Raw genomic sequence first — 23,213 nt, 5'->3', positions numbered from 1 at the left:
AACAGAACAAGAAAACTCCTCCACACGTCTAGCTACTTTGTTCAATCCATGGCAAAAGCAGCTGCTAGGATCCTTCATGCAACAAGATGGAAAACAGAATCCTGACCAGCTACTACTGACTGATTAGACAAAGCGTTAGAATACGGGACACCAGCAACACTTGCGTTCTTGAAGCAAAAGGCAAGAACTTTGCAATCCAGAAGGAAGCGGAGTCCCATAGGAGATCAGATTGGGGCGGGGGGGAAGGAGGTGGAGAGAAATCCTGGACTTTCAGACTGGCTATGTAAGCCTGGGGGGAAGAAGCATCAGTATGTCATCTACGGCGTTAGGGAGATGTACAAGAAGAAGAGAAGCATAGGGAAATGGCAGCCTGATGTGTGTGTGTTTTGTTGTTTTTTCCCTATCTTGGAATAGTAGTCCTGTAATATGCAAGCTGTAGCATTTCTCTCTTTACTGAACCAAAACGGTCCAGTAAATAAAGAAAAGGGCTCGGAGTCCCTTTCGGCCCCTGCGTTCCCGTCCCCGGGGAGGCCGCGAAAAACAGCGGCACGGGACAAAAAAAGAAAGCAGAGGTTTAAGGGGACGGCCCTGAGTGCCTTTAAAGCCCTGCTCTCTGCTCAAAACACGAACCGCCACCAATTCTTGAAAAGTTCATGGAAGTTTGTGACGGCAGGCTAAAAATCGTCATGAACTTCAGTTGGTGAGCCGCTTGGTGCCCATGCCTACCCCTCGCATTCACTCTCCGTCCACACACACACACACACTGACACACACACACACACATGTTCTGTCCACCAGAAAGAACGGGCACCCCACCTCAGTCCACACGAAGGGACGAGGCCCCCGGCTCCGTCCCTGCGAAGGGACGGGCACCCCAGCTGCGTCCACTTCAGGGGACGTGCACCCGTGCTCCGGCCATCTGAAGGGTCGGGCACAGTGCTCCGTTCATCTGTGTGGACTGGCACTCAAACTCTGTCCCTGCGAACGGATGGGCTCGCAAGCCCTGTCCGTCCAGACAGAGGAGCGCTCAAGCCCTGTCCGCCGCAGCAGATGGGCACTCAAGCCCTGTCCGTCGAAACGAATGGGCGTTTGGTCCCTGTCCGTCGGAACGGATGGGCACGCAGGGTTGCACTCACTCACTCGCTCACTCACACTCTCACTCTGCATCCCTACGCAACCCCCTCCCCCCAGCTACCTGCCACTGATGCCCATCCCCACCCCCCGGCCGACTGCCGCCAGCTTCTGCCAGCCAACGTCATCAGGAGCTTCAGGCGTGGCATCACGCCAGGCTTCGGGTCGCCTGGTGCCCCTGCTTAGCAAGCCCTTCCGCTTCCGCGGAAGAACTTGCCTTCTGGATGCTCCCCCGTCTCTTCGCACGTGGCCCTCCTCTCCCGGTCAGCTCTCCTCCTCTTTGGATGGCCTCGATCTGCAAGCTTCCTCAGTCTGCTGAAGAAACAGACAACAAGTCTACAAGGCCAGTCTGAGAACTCAGGGCCCCTTCCACCTCAGCCCGCTCCCCTTCCCACTTCCCGAAAGAGCACACAGTGAGCCGAAAGGTTTAGCTCTCCCAGACACTGCCTTCCCCGTTGCTGGCATACAGGTCACAAGCCCTCCTTGCCCAACCCACCCACTGGGGACCAGGAGGGGCAGAGAGGCAAGCGAAGGAGTTGGGGAACATCGCTCACCTCTTTCAGTGGCCACGACTCCCTTGAGGGCTTGCAGGAGAACCTCATCAAAACTCCCCCGGGGTATCCCTACAAGGAAAACCCGTGGTAAGCAGGGACGGCTCCTGCCCTACCCTCCACCGGCATCCTCCAGGCTCCTCCACTGCCTTCGGTTGGCCAGCATCAACTGGCGGCTGCAAGCCCGAGTACATCTATTTCAACCTGTGCACTACCTCCCCTTCATACCTTAACTAAGGGAGCCCCTCCTCACACACACACACACACACACACACACCACTCCATTCACACCACTCCCTGCCCCACTTAAACCATCCCCTAGGCATGGGCACCAACCAGGGATATGCGGTTAGGTTCCTGGCTGAACTGGGGACGGAACCGCAATCCGAACGGTGCGTCGGGAGGAGAAATAAGGGGCCGAAGAGGACTAGGAGTTGCCTTGCAGCTTCGCATATGAAGTCCTACAAACCAGCGGCAGCACCGGTTGAGATTACGGACTGGATTCCGGACCCTCAAGGAAGGAAGCAGTGTGAAAACAGAGAGAATGGACCCTAAGGAAGCCATTCATAAGGACTGAGGATTTAAAAAAAAAAACTGCTGAGAATGATCCAGAGGAAAGATCAAGAGTAAAGCTTGAGACTGCTTGCTAAACATATCGTTTCAGTGTCAAAAGAGACCAAGCCCATCGCTTTGGCCAATGCCTTCGATACGCAAACTTCAAAAGAAAAAAAACAGAATGAGACAGTGTAATTTTGGAGAGGAGAAGGAACGGCAAATTATTAAGGCTGAAGGGAAGACTGTAGCTTGGCTAATTTAACCTCCAGCAGGCTCTACAAGGGAATAACCAGTGACTGTAGGAGGCCTGCTTATTCTCATTTGCTAGCGGGCCATTCAAAACATATCGTTATTGCAGGGTGACTCCAGAAGTTGACAAGTTAAAGACTGCGCGCCACAATGGGCTTGAAGCCTTGGAAAGAAGAGAAGCCTGGCCCAGTGGGAGTCATTGTGGGGACACTGAATGTCAGATGTTAACAGAAAACGGGGATAAGATGCTTTTTAGGTAGCTTGCTGCTTCCCAAGGTAGAGCAGGAATGGCAAAAACTCCTATCAGCCAATGCTGGGAACGGCAGGAGACAGATGCATGGTTTTTTCGCATCTGGAGGACTTGCTAGAAAGCCTGGGAATGCTGGAATATGATTCATGAGGAGAGGCAAAAGAGATTGAAAGGGCAATTAGCACAGTATACAATATGGACATAAGGAAACAGAACAAGAAAACTCCTCCACACGTCTAGCTACTTTGTTCAATCCATGGCAAAAGCAGCTGCTAGGATCCTTCATGCAACAAGATGGAAAACAGAATCCTGACCAGCTACTACTGACTGATTAGACAAAGCGTTAGAATACGGGACACCAGCAACACTTGCGTTCTTGAAGCAAAAGGCAAGAACTTTGCAATCCAGAAGGAAGCGGAGTCCCATAGGAGATCAGATTGGGGCGGGGGGGAAGGAGGTGGAGAGAAATCCTGGACTTTCAGACTGGCTATGTAAGCCTGGGGGGAAGAAGCATCAGTATGTCATCTACGGCGTTAGGGAGATGTACAAGAAGAAGAGAAGCATAGGGAAATGGCAGCCTGATGTGTGTGTGTTTTGTTGTTTTTTCCCTATCTTGGAATAGTAGTCCTGTAATATGCAAGCTGTAGCATTTCTCTCTTTACTGAACCAAAACGGTCCAGTAAATAAAGAAAAGGGCTCGGAGTCCCTTTCGGCCCCTGCATTCCCGTCCCCGGGGAGGCCGCGAAAAACAGCGGCACGGGACAAAAAAAGAAAGCAGAGGTTTAAGGGGACGGCCCTGAGTGCCTTTAAAGCCCTGCTCTCTGCTCAAAACACGAACCGCCACCAATTCTTGAAAAGTTCATGGAAGTTTGTGACGGCAGGCTAAAAATCGTCATGAACTTCAGTTGGTGAGCCGCTTGGTGCCCATGCCTACCCCTCGCATTCACTCTCCGTCCACACACACACACACACTGACACACACACACACACATGTTCTGTCCACCAGAAAGAACGGGCACCCCACCTCAGTCCACACGAAGGGACGAGGCCCCCGGCTCCGTCCCTGCGAAGGGACGGGCACCCCAGCTGCGTCCACTTCAGGGGACGTGCACCCGTGCTCCGGCCATCTGAAGGGTCGGGCACAGTGCTCCGTTCATCTGTGTGGACTGGCACTCAAACTCTGTCCCTGCGAACGGATGGGCTCGCAAGCCCTGTCCGTCCAGACAGAGGAGCGCTCAAGCCCTGTCCGCCGCAGCAGATGGGCACTCAAGCCCTGTCCGTCGAAACGAATGGGCGTTTGGTCCCTGTCCGTCGGAACGGATGGGCACGCAGGGTTGCACTCACTCACTCGCTCACTCACACTCTCACTCTGCATCCCTACGCAACCCCCTCCCCCCAGCTACCTGCCACTGATGCCCATCCCCACCCCCCGGCCGACTGCCGCCAGCTTCTGCCAGCCAACGTCATCAGGAGCTTCAGGCGTGGCATCACGCCAGGCTTCGGGTCGCCTGGTGCCCCTGCTTAGCAAGCCCTTCCGCTTCCGCGGAAGAACTTGCCTTCTGGATGCTCCCCCGTCTCTTCGCACGTGGCCCTCCTCTCCCGGTCAGCTCTCCTCCTCTTTGGATGGCCTCGATCTGCAAGCTTCCTCAGTCTGCTGAAGAAACAGACAACAAGTCTACAAGGCCAGTCTGAGAACTCAGGGCCCCTTCCACCTCAGCCCGCTCCCCTTCCCACTTCCCGAAAGAGCACACAGTGAGCCGAAAGGTTTAGCTCTCCCAGACACTGCCTTCCCCGTTGCTGGCATACAGGTCACAAGCCCTCCTTGCCCAACCCACCCACTGGGGACCAGGAGGGGCAGAGAGGCAAGCGAAGGAGTTGGGGAACATCGCTCACCTCTTTCAGTGGCCACGACTCCCTTGAGGGCTTGCAGGAGAACCTCATCAAAACTCCCCCGGGGTATCCCTACAAGGAAAACCCGTGGTAAGCAGGGACGGCTCCTGCCCTACCCTCCACCGGCATCCTCCAGGCTCCTCCACTGCCTTCGGTTGGCCAGCATCAACTGGCGGCTGCAAGCCCGAGTACATCTATTTCAACCTGTGCACTACCTCCCCTTCATACCTTAACTAAGGGAGCCCCTCCTCACACACACACACACACACACACACACCACTCCATTCACACCACTCCCTGCCCCACTTAAACCATCCCCTAGGCATGGGCACCAACCAGGGATATGCGGTTAGGTTCCTGGCTGAACTGGGGACGGAACCGCAATCCGAACGGTGCGTCGGGAGGAGAAATAAGGGGCCGAAGAGGACTAGGAGTTGCCTTGCAGCTTCGCATATGAAGTCCTACAAACCAGCGGCAGCACCGGTTGAGATTACGGACTGGATTCCGGACCCTCAAGGAAGGAAGCAGTGTGAAAACAGAGAGAATGGACCCTAAGGAAGCCATTCATAAGGACTGAGGATTTAAAAAAAAAAACTGCTGAGAATGATCCAGAGGAAAGATCAAGAGTAAAGCTTGAGACTGCTTGCTAAACATATCGTTTCAGTGTCAAAAGAGACCAAGCCCATCGCTTTGGCCAATGCCTTCGATACGCAAACTTCAAAAGAAAAAAAACAGAATGAGACAGTGTAATTTTGGAGAGGAGAAGGAACGGCAAATTATTAAGGCTGAAGGGAAGACTGTAGCTTGGCTAATTTAACCTCCAGCAGGCTCTACAAGGGAATAACCAGTGACTGTAGGAGGCCTGCTTATTCTCATTTGCTAGCGGGCCATTCAAAACATATCGTTATTGCAGGGTGACTCCAGAAGTTGACAAGTTAAAGACTGCGCGCCACAATGGGCTTGAAGCCTTGGAAAGAAGAGAAGCCTGGCCCAGTGGGAGTCATTGTGGGGACACTGAATGTCAGATGTTAACAGAAAACGGGGATAAGATGCTTTTTAGGTAGCTTGCTGCTTCCCAAGGTAGAGCAGGAATGGCAAAAACTCCTATCAGCCAATGCTGGGAACGGCAGGAGACAGATGCATGGTTTTTTCGCATCTGGAGGACTTGCTAGAAAGCCTGGGAATGCTGGAATATGATTCATGAGGAGAGGCAAAAGAGATTGAAAGGGCAATTAGCACAGTATACAATATGGACATAAGGAAACAGAACAAGAAAACTCCTCCACACGTCTAGCTACTTTGTTCAATCCATGGCAAAAGCAGCTGCTAGGATCCTTCATGCAACAAGATGGAAAACAGAATCCTGACCAGCTACTACTGACTGATTAGACAAAGCGTTAGAATACGGGACACCAGCAACACTTGCGTTCTTGAAGCAAAAGGCAAGAACTTTGCAATCCAGAAGGAAGCGGAGTCCCATAGGAGATCAGATTGGGGCGGGGGGGAAGGAGGTGGAGAGAAATCCTGGACTTTCAGACTGGCTATGTAAGCCTGGGGGGAAGAAGCATCAGTATGTCATCTACGGCGTTAGGGAGATGTACAAGAAGAAGAGAAGCATAGGGAAATGGCAGCCTGATGTGTGTGTGTTTTGTTGTTTTTTCCCTATCTTGGAATAGTAGTCCTGTAATATGCAAGCTGTAGCATTTCTCTCTTTACTGAACCAAAACGGTCCAGTAAATAAAGAAAAGGGCTCGGAGTCCCTTTCGGCCCCTGCGTTCCCGTCCCCGGGGAGGCCGCGAAAAACAGCGGCACGGGACAAAAAAAGAAAGCAGAGGTTTAAGGGGACGGCCCTGAGTGCCTTTAAAGCCCTGCTCTCTGCTCAAAACACGAACCGCCACCAATTCTTGAAAAGTTCATGGAAGTTTGTGACGGCAGGCTAAAAATCGTCATGAACTTCAGTTGGTGAGCCGCTTGGTGCCCATGCCTACCCCTCGCATTCACTCTCCGTCCACACACACACACACACTGACACACACACACACACATGTTCTGTCCACCAGAAAGAACGGGCACCCCACCTCAGTCCACACGAAGGGACGAGGCCCCCGGCTCCGTCCCTGCGAAGGGACGGGCACCCCAGCTGCGTCCACTTCAGGGGACGTGCACCCGTGCTCCGGCCATCTGAAGGGTCGGGCACAGTGCTCCGTTCATCTGTGTGGACTGGCACTCAAACTCTGTCCCTGCGAACGGATGGGCTCGCAAGCCCTGTCCGTCCAGACAGAGGAGCGCTCAAGCCCTGTCCGCCGCAGCAGATGGGCACTCAAGCCCTGTCCGTCGAAACGAATGGGCGTTTGGTCCCTGTCCGTCGGAACAGATGGGCACGCAGGGTTGCACTCACTCACTCGCTCACTCACACTCTCACTCTGCATCCCTACGCAACCCCCTCCCCCCAGCTACCTGCCACTGATGCCCATCCCCACCCCCCGGCCGACTGCCGCCAGCTTCTGCCAGCCAACGTCATCAGGAGCTTCAGGCGTGGCATCACGCCAGGCTTCGGGTCGCCTGGTGCCCCTGCTTAGCAAGCCCTTCCGCTTCCGCGGAAGAACTTGCCTTCTGGATGCTCCCCCGTCTCTTCGCACGTGGCCCTCCTCTCCCGGTCAGCTCTCCTCCTCTTTGGATGGCCTCGATCTGCAAGCTTCCTCAGTCTGCTGAAGAAACAGACAACAAGTCTACAAGGCCAGTCTGAGAACTCAGGGCCCCTTCCACCTCAGCCCGCTCCCCTTCCCACTTCCCGAAAGAGCACACAGTGAGCCGAAAGGTTTAGCTCTCCCAGACACTGCCTTCCCCGTTGCTGGCATACAGGTCACAAGCCCTCCTTGCCCAACCCACCCACTGGGGACCAGGAGGGGCAGAGAGGCAAGCGAAGGAGTTGGGGAACATTGCTCACCTCTTTCAGTGGCCACGACTCCCTTGAGGGCTTGCAGGAGAACCTCATCAAAACTCCCCCGGGGTATCCCTACAAGGAAAACCCGTGGTAAGCAGGGACGGCTCCTGCCCTACCCTCCACCGGCATCCTCCAGGCTCCTCCACTGCCTTCGGTTGGCCAGCATCAACTGGCGGCTGCAAGCCCGAGTACATCTATTTCAACCTGTGCACTACCTCCCCTTCATACCTTAACTAAGGGAGCCCCTCCTCACACACACACACACACACACACACACCACTCCATTCACACCACTCCCTGCCCCACTTAAACCATCCCCTAGGCATGGGCACCAACCAGGGATATGCGGTTAGGTTCCTGGCTGAACTAGGGACGGAACCGCAATCCGAACGGTGCGTCGGGAGGAGAAATAAGGGGCCGAAGAGGACTAGGAGTTGCCTTGCAGCTTCGCATATGAAGTCCTACAAACCAGCGGCAGCACCGGTTGAGATTACGGACTGGATTCCGGACCCTCAAGGAAGGAAGCAGTGTGAAAACAGAGAGAATGGACCCTAAGGAAGCCATTCATAAGGACTGAGGATTTAAAAAAAAAAACTGCTGAGAATGATCCAGAGGAAAGATCAAGAGTAAAGCTTGAGACTGCTTGCTAAACATATCGTTTCAGTGTCAAAAGAGACCAAGCCCATCGCTTTGGCCAATGCCTTCGATACGCAAACTTCAAAAGAAAAAAAACAGAATGAGACAGTGTAATTTTGGAGAGGGGAAGGAACGGCAAATTATTAAGGCTGAAGGGAAGACTGTAGCTTGGCTAATTTAACCTCCAGCAGGCTCTACAAGGGAATAACCAGTGACTGTAGGAGGCCTGCTTATTCTCATTTGCTAGCGGGCCATTCAAAACATATCGTTATTGCAGGGTGACGCCAGAAGTTGACAAGTTAAAGACTGCGCGCCACAATGGGCTTGAAGCCTTGGAAAGAAGAGAAGCCTGGCCCAGTGGGAGTCATTGTGGGGACACTGAATGTCAGATGTTAACAGAAAACGGGGATAAGATGCTTTTTAGGTAGCTTGCTGCTTCCCAAGGTAGAGCAGGAATGGCAAAAACTCCTATCAGCCAATGCTGGGAACGGCAGGAGACAGATGCATGGTTTTTTCGCATCTGGAGGACTTGCTAGAAAGCCTGGGAATGCTGGAATATGATTCATGAGGAGAGGCAAAAGAGATTGAAAGGGCAATTAGCACAGTATACAATATGGACATAAGGAAACAGAACAAGAAAACTCCTCTACACGTCTAGCTACTTTGTTCAATCCATGGCAAAAGCAGCTGCTAGGATCCTTCATGCAACAAGATGGAAAACGGAATCCTGACCAGCTACTACTGACTGATTAGACAAAGCGTTAGAATACGGGACACCAGCAACACTTGCGTTCTTGAAGCAAAAGGCAAGAACTTTGCAATCCAGAAGGAAGCGGAGTCCCATAGGAGATCAGATTGGGGCGGGGGGGAAGGAGGTGGAGAGAAATCCTGGACTTTCAGACTGGCTATGTAAGCCTGGGGGGAAGAAGCATCAGTATGTCATCTACGGCGTTAGGGAGATGTACAAGAAGAAGAGAAGCATAGGGAAATGGCAGCCTGATGTGTGTGTGTTTTGTTGTTTTTTCCCTATCTTGGAATAGTAGTCCTGTAATATGCAAGCTGTAGCATTTCTCTCTTTACTGAACCAAAACGGTCCAGTAAATAAAGAAAAGGGCTCGGAGTCCCTTTCGGCCCCTGCGTTCCCGTCCCCGGGGAGGCCGCGAAAAACAGCGGCACGGGACAAAAAAAGAAAGCAGAGGTTTAAGGGGACGGCCCTGAGTGCCTTTAAAGCCCTGCTCTCTGCTCAAAACACGAACCGCCACCAATTCTTGAAAAGTTCATGGAAGTTTGTGACGGCAGGCTAAAAATCGTCATGAACTTCAGTTGGTGAGCCGCTTGGTGCCCATGCCTACCCCTCGCATTCACTCTCCGTCCACACACACACACACACTGACACACACACACACACATGTTCTGTCCACCAGAAAGAACGGGCACCCCACCTCAGTCCACACGAAGGGACGAGGCCCCCGGCTCCGTCCCTGCGAAGGGACGGGCACCCCAGCTGCGTCCACTTCAGGGGACGTGCACCCGTGCTCCGGCCATCTGAAGGGTCGGGCACAGTGCTCCGTTCATCTGTGTGGACTGGCACTCAAACTCTGTCCCTGCGAACGGATGGGCTCGCAAGCCCTGTCCGTCCAGACAGAGGAGCGCTCAAGCCCTGTCCGCCGCAGCAGATGGGCACTCAAGCCCTGTCCGTCGAAACGACTGGGCGTTTGGTCCCTGTCCATCGGAACGGATGGGCACGCAGGGTTGCACTCACTCACTCGCTCACTCACACTCTCACTCTGCATCCCTACGCAACCCCCTCCCCCCAGCTACCTGCCACTGATGCCCACCCCCACCCCCCGGCCGACTGCCGCCAGCTTCTGCCAGCCAACGTCATCAGGAGCTTCAGGCGTGGCATCACGCCAGGCTTCGGGTCGCCTGGTGCCCCCTGCTTAGCAAGCCCTTCCGCTTCCGCAGAAGAACTTGCCTTCTGGATGCTCCCCCGTCTCTTCGCACGTGGCCCTCCTCTCCTGGTCAGCTCTCCTCCTCTTTGGATGGCCTCGATCTGCAAGCTTCCTCAGTCTGCTGAAGAAACAGACAACAAGTCTACAAGGCCAGTCTGAGAACTGGACGTACAATTTGGACGTAAGGAAACAGAACAAGAAAACTCCCCCACACGTCTAGCTACTTTGTTCAATTCATGGCAAAAGCAGCTGCTAGGATCCTTCATGCAACAAGATGGAAAACAGAATCCTGACCAGCTACTACTGACTGATTAGACAAAGCGTTGGAATATGGGACACCAGCAACACTTGCGTTCTTGAAGCAAAATGCAAGAACTTTGCAATCCAGAAGAAAGCGGAGTCCCATAGGACAGTGGTCCCCAACATGCGGGCCGCGGCCCGGTGCCGGGCCGTGAAGGCCATGGCGCCGGGCGGCGGCTCCCTCTCCCCGCCCCCCCCCCGCAGTAAAAAACTTCCTAAGCCGGGAAGTTTCTTACTGCGGGAGGACGGGGAGAGGGAATCTTGGCCGGCCGTGCCCGTGCTGGCGCGGCCCGATGCGCAGGTGCGGCCCGTGGGTGCGGCCCGATGCCCGGGCGCGGCCAATTTGTGGGCATGGCCCGCGCGGGCCATGGGCCGCGCCCCGATGCCCTGCCGGTCCCCAACCTCACAAAGGTTGGGGACCACTGCCATAGGAGATCAGATTGGGGCGGGGGGGAAGGAGGTGGAGAGAAATCCTCGACTTTCAAACTGGCTATGTAAGCTTGGGGGGAAGAAGCATCAGTATGTCATCTACGGCGTTAGGGAGATGTACAAGAAGAACAGAAGCATAGGGAAATGGCAGCCTGATGTGTGTGTGTTTTGTTGTTTTTTCCTTATCTTGGAATAGTAGTCCTATAATATGCAAGCTGTAGCATTTCTCTCTTTACTGAACCAAAACGGTCTAGTAAAAAAAGAAAAGGGCTCGGAGTCCCTTTCGGCCCCTGCGTTCCCGTCCCCGGGGAGGCCGCGAAAAACAGCAGCACGGGACAAAAAAAGAAAGCAGAGGTTTAAGGGGAGGGTCCTGAGTGTCTTTAAAGCCCTCCTCTCTGCTCAAAACACGAACCGCCACCAATTCTTAAAAAGTTCATGGAAGTTTGTGACGGCAGGCTAAAAATCGTCATGAACCTCAGTTGTAAGCACGGACGAATCCTGCCCTTCCCTCCACCGGCCTCCTCCAGGCTCCTTCACTGCCTTCGGTTGGCCAGCATCAACTGGCAGCTGCAAGCCCGAGTACATCTATTTCAACCTGTGCACTACTTCCCCTTCATACCTTAACTAAGGGAGCCCCTCCTCACACACACACACACACACACACACCACTCCATTCACACCACTCCCTGCCCCACTCAAACCATCCCCTAGGCATGGGCACCAAACAGGGATATGCGGTTAGGTTCCTGGATGAACTAGGAATGGAACCGCAATCCGAACGGTGCGTCGGGAGGAGAAATAAGGGGCCGAAGAGGACTAGGAGTTGCCTTGCAGCTTCGCATATGAAGTCCTACAAACCAGCGGCAGCACCGGTTGAGAGTACGGACTGGATTCCGGACCCTCAAGGAAGGAAGCAGTGTGAAAACAGAGAGAATGGACCCTAAGGAAGCCATTCATAAGGACTGAGGATTTAAAAAAAAAAAACTGCTGAGAATGATCCAGAGGAAGGATCAAGAGTAAAGCTTGAGACTGCTTGCTAAACATGTCGTTTCAATGTCAAAAGAGACCAAGCCCATCGCTTTGGCCAATGCCTTCGATACGCAAACTTCAAAAGAAAAAAAACAGAATGAGACAGTGTAATTTTGGAGAGGGGAAGGAACGGCAAATTATTAAGGCTGAAGGGAAGACTGTAGCTTGGCTAATTTACTCTCCAGCAGGCTCTACAAGGGAATAACCAGTGACTGTAGGAGGCCTGCTTATGCTCATTTGCTAGCGGGACATTCAAAATATATCGTTATTGCAAGGTGACCCCAGAAGTTGACAAGTTAAAGACTGCGTGCCACAATGGGCTTGAAGCCTTGGAAAAAAGAGAAGCCTGGCCCAGGGGGAGTCATTGTGGGGACACTGAATGTCAGATGTTAACAGAAAACGGGGATAAGATGCTTTTTAGGTAGCTTGCTGCTTCCCAAGGTAGAGCAGGAATGGCAAAAACTCCTATCGGCCAATGCTGGGAATCCGCTCCCGTTCCCAAATGTCGGACTGGCTCTTTAAGACTGGGCAGAGGAGAAGCAGTCTGTCATCTATGGCATTAGGGAGAAGTACCAGAAGAAGCTCCTCCTCCCACACACAATCACACACAGACCCCACTCATACCCGTCAGCTCACTCCACTCCCGTCCTCCATTCTTTTGAAGGGACCGTAACTCAAAGTGTTTCCCTGCGAACTAATGGGTTCACAAGCCCTGTCCACTGGAACGGAAGTGCAGAAAAGCCCTGTCCATTGGGAACGGATGGGAACGCAAGCCCTGTCCGTAGGAATGTACGGGCACGCACGGTCCCACTCACTTACTTACTCACTCACTCTCCCACCCTCGGATGGTCCTTCCATCTGAAGGGACCAGGACTCAAGGATCCCCCCCTCACAGACTGTTTTGTGCCAGGCATGAACCTCAGTGTTTTCTCCCTCTTCCCCACCAGGGAAGGCCTCAATTTCTCATGACGCTTGTTAAAAAAACATGGTGATGTTTTACTCATACATCTTTTGTCATTTCTGTCCTTCGACATTCATGGGCTGGCTGAGATCTCCCTGCTCATCTCCTTTGCCAATTAGCCCCTCCCCTTCCCTGCCATTTCCTTATTCGCATTATAGAACTGCCCCTGTTTGATTTTTCAATTTATTGAACACATTTGTAAGCCATCTTTTTGCCTCGTGGAACTCAAGGCAGCTTATTATATTTTATGTATCTATGTATGTTCGTCTGCATTTAGATTTTTTTACCCTCCATTCTCAGAAGCCATCTCATGGCGAGTTACCTTAAAAGATAAAAACCCCACATACATTAAGACATTAAAAATCACCATACTCCAGCACAAACTCCGAGAGGTGCTGACTTTTCCAGATACCTCTAGGTCTTTTGTCTGATTGATCTTAAAGATAGTTCTTAGCTGTGGAGGGGCCCCACGATCTTCCATGCCCAGGCCACAACAGAAGACCTGGGGGAAAAAATCCTTTTTACTGGTCCTGCATCGCCCTCAGCTGTTCTGGGAGCTTGTTCCACCAAGTCGGGGCCAGGACCGAAAAGGCCTCTAGTGGGCCAGGAATCCCTTGACCAGGAATATAACCTCACCTTTCTCAAAACACACTTTAAAAAGCTATTGTCAAACCTAGGAATGTCACAACCTCAACCCTTTTCTCCTTCCTATTCACCATCCAACTTACCTTTCGGGGGTCCCCTGTCTTTAGCTTTCCCCCCTGCTGTTCTCTCCTGCATGGTCTCCCCACAAAAGGTCTCCCTCGGTGGCCTTGTGGTCACCACCTCCAGGCAGGTGCCCGCTGTGTGCCTCTCTTGGCCTAGGCTTGAGCCCCCTCTGCAAAGTCAGGTCTGGTCCTCTCAGGGGTGCATCTCCAGAAGTGGCTCCTGGGACTTTCCTTGGTGAGGCCTCCTGCATCAGGGCATCAATGAACCAGGGCCCTTTGGGGGCTGTTTCAGCCCCCCAGTCTAGTCCTGCCTCCATCAAGGCTGAGAACGTCTGCGAGTTCTGCTGGGGTTGCCAAGTGACCCTCAACCGCCACGGAATTCAGGGGTTGGGGGAGGGGTTAGAAGCACGGACTTTTCATCTGGCGAGCCGGGTTCGATCCCGCGTTCCCCCACATGCAGCCAGTGGGGCGACCTTGGGCTCGCCACAGCACTGTCTGTAGTGCAGAGAGGAAAGGGAAGGCGATTGTAAGCCACTTTGAAACGCCTTTGGGTAGAGAAAAGCAGCATATACGAACCAACTCTTCTTCTTCAGTGATCTCAGGGTTCTCTCAGCCTCACCTCCCTCACAGGGTGTCTGTGGTGGGGAGTGGAAAGGGAAGGTGAATGTAAGCCACTTTGAAATTCCCTCTGCTGGAGAAAAACAGCATATAAGGACCAAATGTTCTTTTCTTCTTCTTCTTCTTCAAGCGACAGATGTTGCTTCTTCTGGGGAGTTTTGATTCCGTGAAGCATTGCTTCCCTCAGAATTTTTTCCTCCAGACTTGGGACTCCTTCAGGCTTGAATGGAGATCCCGACTGTCCCTACTTCCACTTTGGTTTTCTACTATGGAACAGTAGAGACACGGATATATGGCTGATCCCAGGAGAGTTCCAGGCCCCTCCTGAGTAGTATTCCTAGCCCCCAGGTGAGACCTGGGGATCTCCTGGGATGACCGTCTCTTTCCAGTCTAAGACATCAGTTCCCTTGAGGAAAATTGATGCTTTGGACACTGGATGATGTTTGTGGGTTCTGATGTCATTGGAGAGATTCAGGGATATTTGGGAGAGGGTCTGTGGAGAGAGATCTGTAGTGTTTGCTCTCTTTCCAATCTCCAAGCCATCCAACAAGGTGGAGGTAGAGGGTCCCCTTAGATTCCCTCATTTAAACCTTGGTGTTGTAGACACCAGGTTTTTAAAAAAAGAATAAGCACTCAGTAATGCTGCCCTAAGCAGCGTGACCTCCTAAGGCCACTGATTTCAAGCCGTGAACTGAGAAGAGGGTGCCTCTGAGCACAATGGCACCACAGTGTTTGTTGCCTGTACAACAAAAAAAAATTGAAAGGGTACAGAGGAGAGCGACGAAGATGATCTGGGGCCAAGGGACCAAGCCCTATGAAGATAGGTTGAGGGACTGGGGAATGTTCAGCCTGGAGAAAAGGAGGTTGAGAGGGTAAATGATAGTCCTCTTTAAGTATTTGAAAGGTTGTCACTTGGAGGAGGGCAGGATGCTGTTTATGTTGGCTGCAGAGGAGAGGACACGCAGTAATGGGTTTAAACTTCAAGTACAATGATATAGGCTAGATATCAGGAAAAAAAATTTCACAGTCAGAGTAGTTCAGCAGTGGAATAGGCTACCTAAGGAGGTGGTGAGCTGCCCCTCACTGGCAGTCTTCAAGCAAAGGTTGAATACACAATTTTCTTGGATGCTTTAGGATGCTTAGGGCTGATCCTCTGTTGAGCAGGGGGTTGGACTAGATGGCCTGTATGGCCCCTTCCAACTCTATGATTCTATGATTCTATGATTCTATATCTGGCAGGCATGACCGAGAGTTAAAAGCATCAGGCCAATGGCCCATCCTGTCCAACACTCTGTCTCGCACAATGGCCAAAACCAAGGGGCCATCAGGAGGTTCACCGCAGGGCCAGAGCTCCAAAAGCAGTCCCACTGTAGGCCTATGCAGACCAACACATTGCGTCACACCGTGGCCAAAACCCAGAGAAGAGGAAGTGGCTAGAATTCCAGGAGTCTTCCTGTTGTTGCTTCACAAGCACCAAAAACACAGATTGCCACTGCCCCAGATATAGACACAAGAGAAGCCATGTTGGGTCAGGCCAATGGCCCATCCAGTCCAACCCTCTGGGTCACACAAAACCTAGCTTCTGCCAGGAAGGCCACAAGGAGGGCCCGACTTCCTCTGAGAAGGCAGTGCTGTTCTGCCTAGATTCCTGTTTTCCCCCCACAGCTTTTAAACCACCTTTGACCTTCAGGGATTTTTGCCTGTCAATAACCCATGGTCTGAAGTGACAGAACTAATTTAAAAATGTTTATCCCACGAGGCAAATAATGTCTTTATTTGCCCCATTCTCTGAAATGGATTGACGGCCAACTCCGGATTGCATCCCTTGCTCAGAGGAGCAGCCAACCTGGATGCAAAGGGCAAGATTCCCAGCTGTTGTGCCTTGTAGAATCACACTTAGAAGAGAACTTGGGACCTCCTCCTTATAATAAAAGGTGTGTATGGATGAGAGCCATTCTTTCTGACTTAGGGTGACCCAATGAATCAATATCCTCCAAAACGTCCAGTCCTGAACCGCCTTGCTCCGGTCCTGCAAACAGAGGGTCGTAGCTTCCTTCCTTGAGTCTCCTCACCTCTTTTCCTGCAGCCTTCAAATTTTCCCTGGCGTTATTGTTTCATTATATTGCTAGCAACAAATAACAACAATAATAATAATATAACGGGCTCTAGAAAACTGATGCTCAGGGGAAAGGTGGACATGTCAGCGTTACATACATAAAAGCAAAGAAAGTAAATCCATCCATCCCTTCATACATGGGTTTCTTGATGGCCCACAAAGGGTTTCCCAAAGGGGTGGGAGTTCATTAATTTTTAATATGTATTTTTGTATGCTATGACCATTGTATTCTCTTGACAAAATTCTACCAGCCTGTGCCCTGCTTCATTTTGTACTCCAAGGCCAAACTTGCCTATTATCCCGGTTTTCTTTTGGCTTCCTATTTTAGCATCCCAATCCCCCATGATGATAAGCACATCATTTTTTGGCATTGCTTCTAGAAGGTGTTGTAGGGCTTCATAGAACTGGTCAACTTCATCCTCTTCAGCAGCAGTGGTTGGGGCATAGACCTGGATTACTGTGATGTTGAATGGTTTGCCTTGGATTCGAACTGAGATCATTCTGTCATTTTAGGGATTGTATCCCAAGACTGCTTTTCCTACTCTCTTATTGATTATGAAGGCTACTCCATTTCTTCTGCAAGATTCTGGTCCACAGTAGAATACCTGATGGTCATCTGAATTAAATTCACCCATTCCTGTCCATTTTAGTTCACTGATTCCTAAAATGTTGATGTTCAGTCTTGTCATCTCTTGTCTAACCATGTCCAGGTTGCCTTGATTCATGGATCTGACATTCCAGGTTCCTATGGAATAAAAATCTTTACAGCATCGGACTGTCTTTTCGCCTCCAGTTGCCTCCACAACCAAGCATCCTTTCAGCTTTGGCCCAGCCGCTTCATTCATTCTGGCACTACTCGTACTAGCCGTCTGCTCATCCCCAGTAGCATAGTGGACACCTTCCGACCTGAGGGGCTCATCTTCCGGCGTCATATCATTTTGCCTTTTGGAACTGTCCTTTGGGTTTTCATGGCAAGGATACTGGAGTGGTTTGCCATTTCCTTCTCCAGTGGATCACCTTTTCTCAGAGCTCTCAGCTATGACCTGTCCAACTTGGGTAGCCCTGCACAGCATAGCTCATAGCTTCACTGAGCTACGCAAGTCCCCTTGCCATGGCAAGGCAGTGATCCTTGAAGGGGGAATATGCATTTTAAAATCTGTTAAACATTGACCAGGTGATATGACCATATATGGGAGGGGAGCCGCCCTAGGGCATGTCCACAGCTCTGCTTCCCAACCATCTTCTGCACGACTGTGTCACTGCTGGGGTGTCTCGAAGCCTGAAGAAGGTTTCTGGGGTTTCTCAGGATTAAAAAAGGGGAGAGAGGCTGCCTTAACAGGTCGCACAGTTCTATCTCCCCCTGCCTCCCAGGATCTCAGAAACAGGATATGTGCTTCCACCTTCCCCCATCAAAAACCCCTTGTGTTAGGCTGAGAGAGAGAAAGAGAGCGAGAGCAGCTGGCCCAAGGCTACTCAGCCAGTTTCAGAAGAAAGGATCTGAACCCGCTTCCCCAGAAGAGACTTGCTCAGCCTTGGATCATGGCAATGCGTGTAATTTGTTCTCACCGGACAGCTGAGAAGGTTCCGATGGTGAAGAGGACATCACAGGACTGAGAAACCTAGTTGCGGGTGTGAGAGTCAGCAAAACCCAAAACTCCAAATGAAACAGACAAGAGTCCCAGGGGAAGCAGAAATAAAATATATTTGCCAATATGGGGACAGCACAGCAACAGGGCTGAAATGCAGATCTCTATCCCAGCTGGCAAAGATTTTCAATAACTTTCCTTTCTTATAACTTTGCAATTCACATATTCCCATGGGTCTCGACATCATTCTTAAGTGTGTATGACACCGGTTGGTTGGCCAAGCTCTCAGGGCAATTGTTCTCCCCCCCTCCCAAGTATGGGTTGACTCATGGTAAAGACTTAGGGCCATTTCGCACGGCTTCAAAATAGCACAATGGTTGCTAATTGAAAACGCTACTAATTTTGAATAACGCACGACGTCGTAGACAATCTGCAACACTCCTGAAACCGACCCGCAAAAAGCGCTTCGTTGTAGCGCTTTTAGGGAAATCCCAAAAAGTGGATTCACCCTCCGGAAAGCGATACACTCCTGCAACCAATCTGCAACACTAGCGATAAAGACCTGTGCGTTACCATTGTTGCGGTTTCTTCAAAGTCCCTCCTCCTGAGCCTGTCCTCCAAACGTCCGGCGAACTGTTCGCCATTTTTTTTTCTCGGACCGAGCTCAGATCAACGAGGCAACGAGACAGCGACTGGGTTTCTAGCACGATCGCTATCGGAAATTGTGCCCGAACACCACAATAGTATTTCAAAAGCACAGTAGCACACACCGTCACGGTCCCAAAATATGCCCAAAGCTTAAAACCCCGTCTACCATCGGCCAGTCCTAGCGGAGTCAACGTACAGGGAGCATTTTAAAAAACTTTCCTCTGAGCGTGCCAACGAACGTTCGCCGCTCGCAGTCTCCTGCTTAGCTTAGAGCGGTTCAATAGATATGATGCGATGTGATATCATGAGGGGCGGTTTATGTGTAGTGGGTCTTTGTGTGGTTCCGGGTGTGTGGTTGTGCTTTGGTGCGGACAACCCCTTCCATCGGCGGCTAGACCTCCGGCTAGCGGAGTCGCCGTTCCCCGTTCATTTTAAAAAACTTTCCTCTGAGCGTGCCAACGAAAGTTCGCCAGTAACATGTCATGTTTGGTTGATTTATGCTGTGGCTGGTGAATATTATTGGGGAACTGTCGAGTACTGCTGCACTTGCTCTCGGTTGAACACCGGCATGCGTTTGTGTAATGGCGGACATTTCAGTAAAATGGCTCCTGCCGCATGTCCATACTGCTCTTCTCGCGTGTAAACGAATCAGCGCATGCGAGAAGTCAAACAACAAGAGCGCCAATCTGGCCATTAGGGGCAGATCCTGTTCCCGCGCGAGGAGTTTTGAACGTGACATGTGACCTCGTGTGGCCAATGTGCGTGTCCCCTACTGCCCACCACCAATCAGGAGCTGGCTAGTCCCTTTGTCTTTCTGTGCGGGAAGGTATATGATCCGTTGAACCCTGCACCTCGCACCTCCATTTTGCTTAGCTACTCGCGAAGGCAGTATGGACTCCGGTTCACAGTCGTCGTCCGTCCAGGCAACCGGCAGGGGGCCAACATGGAGGGACGCCGAGATAAGGGACCTCATGGCGATTTTCACAGAGGAGAAAATACAGGATGCCTTCCGATCCTCACATCGGAACCGGGAGGTGTTCGAACAGGTGGCGATTCGGATGCGCGCCCTGGGCCACCAAAGGACCGGCCTTGAATGCCGGTCCAAAACAAAAACTATGCGGGCAGAGTACATGCAGGCCATGAACCACAATAAGGGTTCCGGCAACGCTAAAGTAACCTGCCCGTATTTCGAGGAGCAGCGGGCACTGTACGGCGAGGAGGACGGAGACGGCCGGCCAAAGCGCGTCGGGAGGAGCCTGAAGGTCATCCGTAGGCCGGCTGCCCCAGTGGAGGAACCACCCGCTGCGGAGGATCCCGGAGAGGGCACCTCGTCGACCGTCCAGCCTCCACCCCATGTCCAGCAAGGCGGTGCGGACCTCATCACGCTGGACCTACTTGCCATCGTTCCTGGGGAGCCAGAGGACAATGCGCAGCAGACGCCCCTTGCCTCCGGTAAGCACTTTTATTTTAATTTTATATTTAATTTTGTGCAAATGTGTGTTCTGACGTTTGGGAATCGTTTTCTCGTGTATTCGTTGCAACGCATAATATGCTAGGCTGTTTGTGGACTGCTTGCTGTGGTTACTATTTGAAACGGTTATGTTTAACCAACAACCCCAAAAGATTTGCAGCATGCCTCAGCTATAGGCCTTCTGCAGTACTTTGGTTCACTACTTTGGGAGCATGCTGTGTGGTTCAGGTTGTATGCTTGCTCCTTTTTCACTATTGTCTGCTGTTGTCCACAGAGACACAGATGCCAGGGACGGGGCCCCTCGAGTCTCCAGCAGCGGTGGACGTGGATAGCGATTCGGGGGCATCAACAAACATTGGTAAGTATTAGTTACAATAATGGGGGGGTGCTGTTTTAACTGCTTTGTGCTTTTCTGTTTGTGCAGGGGGCAGCAGCACTGCTAAGAGAAAGAAGAGAGTCCCTCTACGTTGCTGGTGTAGCCTTTGAAGCTTGCTTTGCCATCCTTCGGTCCTAGATCTGTTTTTTTTCTTTTTTGCAGATTTCATACCCGGAACACAGGAGGAGGAACAGCGTGGGGTGCCTGGACCTCCTGCCCAGCGCAGGCGGATACAGATTCAAGATGGTGAGCGTGCATGAACTGTTCCTTTCGAGCCATAGCTGCAGGACAATGTCGCAAGCCACTAACCATGTGCTCCCTTTTCATTGTTGTGAGTCTTGCTGTGAAAGTAGGCAAACGAAAAAGCCCACCATGGGCAAACAAACACTAACCATGTGCTCCCCGGGCATTGTTCAGAGTCTTGGTGTGAAAACAGGGAAACAAAAAAGCCCACCATGGGCACCATGGTAGGTTTTGATTGTATCGATGGTACTAACAGTTCTGTTTCTCATTTTTTGCCAACAGAGGTTCTTTCAGATGAGGAGGAACCACCCCTGGGTCCAGCCAGCCCACCACCTAGAGGTGCACTCCCAGCAGAGGAGAGGCTTATGAGGGAACGCGGCAGGCTGAGGCGCGTCTCCCTCTTGACCAACGTGGGAGAGAGGCTCCTTGAACACTGCCAGGAGGAGACACGGCGTGCTGCAGCCGCCGACCAAGCCATGCTCACCCTCATTGCCCAGGAGGGGAAAGAATTGAGGGCAATCCTTAGGGAGTCGAACCAAATCCTACGCGAAAGCCTGGAGGAGGTGCGACTGATAAGGAGACTGATGGAGAGGGTGGTCGTGGTAATGGAAACGGCCAACCCTCCACAAATCACCGTCCACGTCCCCCCCCCACCCACACCAACACCACCACCTCCAGCACCCACCCCACCGACCCCGTCTCAGAATGCCGCCACCCAAACAAGAAGGAGGACTATTCTCGGGAAGAGAATAATAAAACCAGCGGACAAGTACTCCCCCTCCTAGTTTGGGCCAGTTTTTCTATTTAATTTTATCTGTGTTTGTTGTTGTTTGTTAAATAAAGTTTATATTTTTGACTCTGTCTCTGTATACCCTACTGTAGAATCAGGAAGGCCGAAAGCGGCCTCTCTAGTGATTGTGTATATTCTGGTACTGTTGTGTGGGTTGGAGGTTGGAGGGGTGTCAGTTCAAGGAGTTTTAGGAGTGTGGGGTGAAAGGTGTGCGAGTGTAAGGAGTCACACTGGAGTCTTTTAAGAAAATTTGCAATAACATTTTATTTTCAAAAACATTTTAACAGGGGAAAAACATTAGGGAATGTAACTTGGAGCCCCACCAGCACCCCCACCCCCCACCCCCCTGGAAAACCAATTTTTTTAAACAAATGTATATATTTAACAGGGGAAAAACATTAGGGAATGTAACTTGGACACCCCCACCACCCCCCACCCCAAAACACACACAGAAAACAAAACTCAAGTCCCACTGCTCCCCTCACCAGCCCCTTTCCCTCCGCCCTCTGTCATCTCCCTCAGCCTTTTGCTCAACCGGGTCACTGTGCCCCTGACTTTTCGCTTGAAGAGGTCTTCCTCCTCCTTCTTCTTCACTGTGTGGGGAGGAAAAACAGGTACACATTAGCGCCACAGATATTTTTTAATCTGGAGTTTACATGGATACAGTTTTTAGTGGCCTTAACCACAGTATGCGGAGAGTTGGGCGGTGGGGAACATAACCTACGTTCTTCCGCCTCCCTCTGCTGCCTCTGCCTCTCCAGCTCCCCTCTCAGGTCAGCCACTTCTGCCTGCCCTGCAAATGGGTTAAAAACAAATGGTAAGCCATATATGTAGGCTAAAGCGACAAAACCCACACCCAAGCACAGGTGCAGTACTCACAGTCCCTTTGCTGCTGCTCTACGAGCCCCTCCAAGGATGCCAGCCTGGCCTCCATGGCACGCATCCTGGCCTCCATTGTTTCTGCTATAGAAATCAAATAAAAAGAATTCAATCACAGTTCTAATGGAAGCGTCACAGCAGGCTCCCTTATGGCTTCATGGGGGCACACACACATGGGTCTCCCTCAAAGAAATAAAACTCTCACCTGCAGCCTGTGCTGAGGTGGAAGGCCCCTCTTCCTCCCCTTCCTCACGCTCAGGTAATTTGGCCAGGGCAAGTTTTGTTGGTGATTGTGTGGCTGGGCGAAGAAAAAGAGAATTCATAAGTAAAAGCACACAAACCAAAGATAAAACACAGCTGATGGCCACACCACAATCAGAGCCAAAGTGCATTACCAAAGTGGTTTGACAGTACTGGCTGGCGATGTCAGAAGGAGTTGACAGCATCTTAATGCTTTCTCAAATATCATGGAGACAGTTGGGGAAAGAGGCATCTAGACAGTCCATGCATGCTTTAGGGTAAAACATAACGAGGGCAGCACTCACCCATATGCCTCCTCATGTCCAGGGGGGGCTTCCCAGCCTTCTCCCATATCTGGACCATCAGATCGTGGAAGACTGTTCTTCCACTTGGCTGCGGAACCCCCCCCCCCCACTGTTCTAGACTATTGAGGAAGTCCAGCTTAATCCGCTTAAATTTCGTCCGGACCTGCTCCCAGGTCCGGACGTAGCCCCTCTCCCTCAGCTTGGATGCCAACACCAGGTAAGCACCCTTGGTGTGGCAGTGGGTGCTGGCCATAAGGCGGCCAATGCTTTTGGACTGGAGAACCAGCTCCAGAAGTGCCTCAGCCTCGGCGCGCTGCCAGAAGGAGCCCTTCCGTGGCTTCGGCATCTTCGGAATGA

General features: G+C 51.7%; 1 long non-coding RNA gene across 1 annotated transcript; it reads right to left on the bottom strand.

Moving 5' to 3' along the window:
* Positions 1 to 22,156: 22,156 nt before the first annotated feature.
* LOC143836698 (uncharacterized) lies at positions 22,157 to 22,865 on the bottom strand. Its single transcript, XR_013230665.1, has 3 exons — positions 22,517 to 22,865; positions 22,312 to 22,395; positions 22,157 to 22,225 (listed from the first exon to the last, which is right to left on the bottom strand). It is a non-coding gene; the product is annotated as an uncharacterized LOC143836698 (long non-coding RNA).
* Positions 22,866 to 23,213: the final 348 nt, after the last annotated feature.

This window comes from Paroedura picta, chromosome 4 (genome assembly GCF_049243985.1).
Source record: "Paroedura picta isolate Pp20150507F chromosome 4, Ppicta_v3.0, whole genome shotgun sequence".
NCBI lineage: Eukaryota > Metazoa > Chordata > Lepidosauria > Squamata > Gekkonidae > Paroedura > Paroedura picta.
Note: the sequence above shows the minus strand (reverse complement) of the source record. Positions and strands in the feature narration are given on the sequence as shown.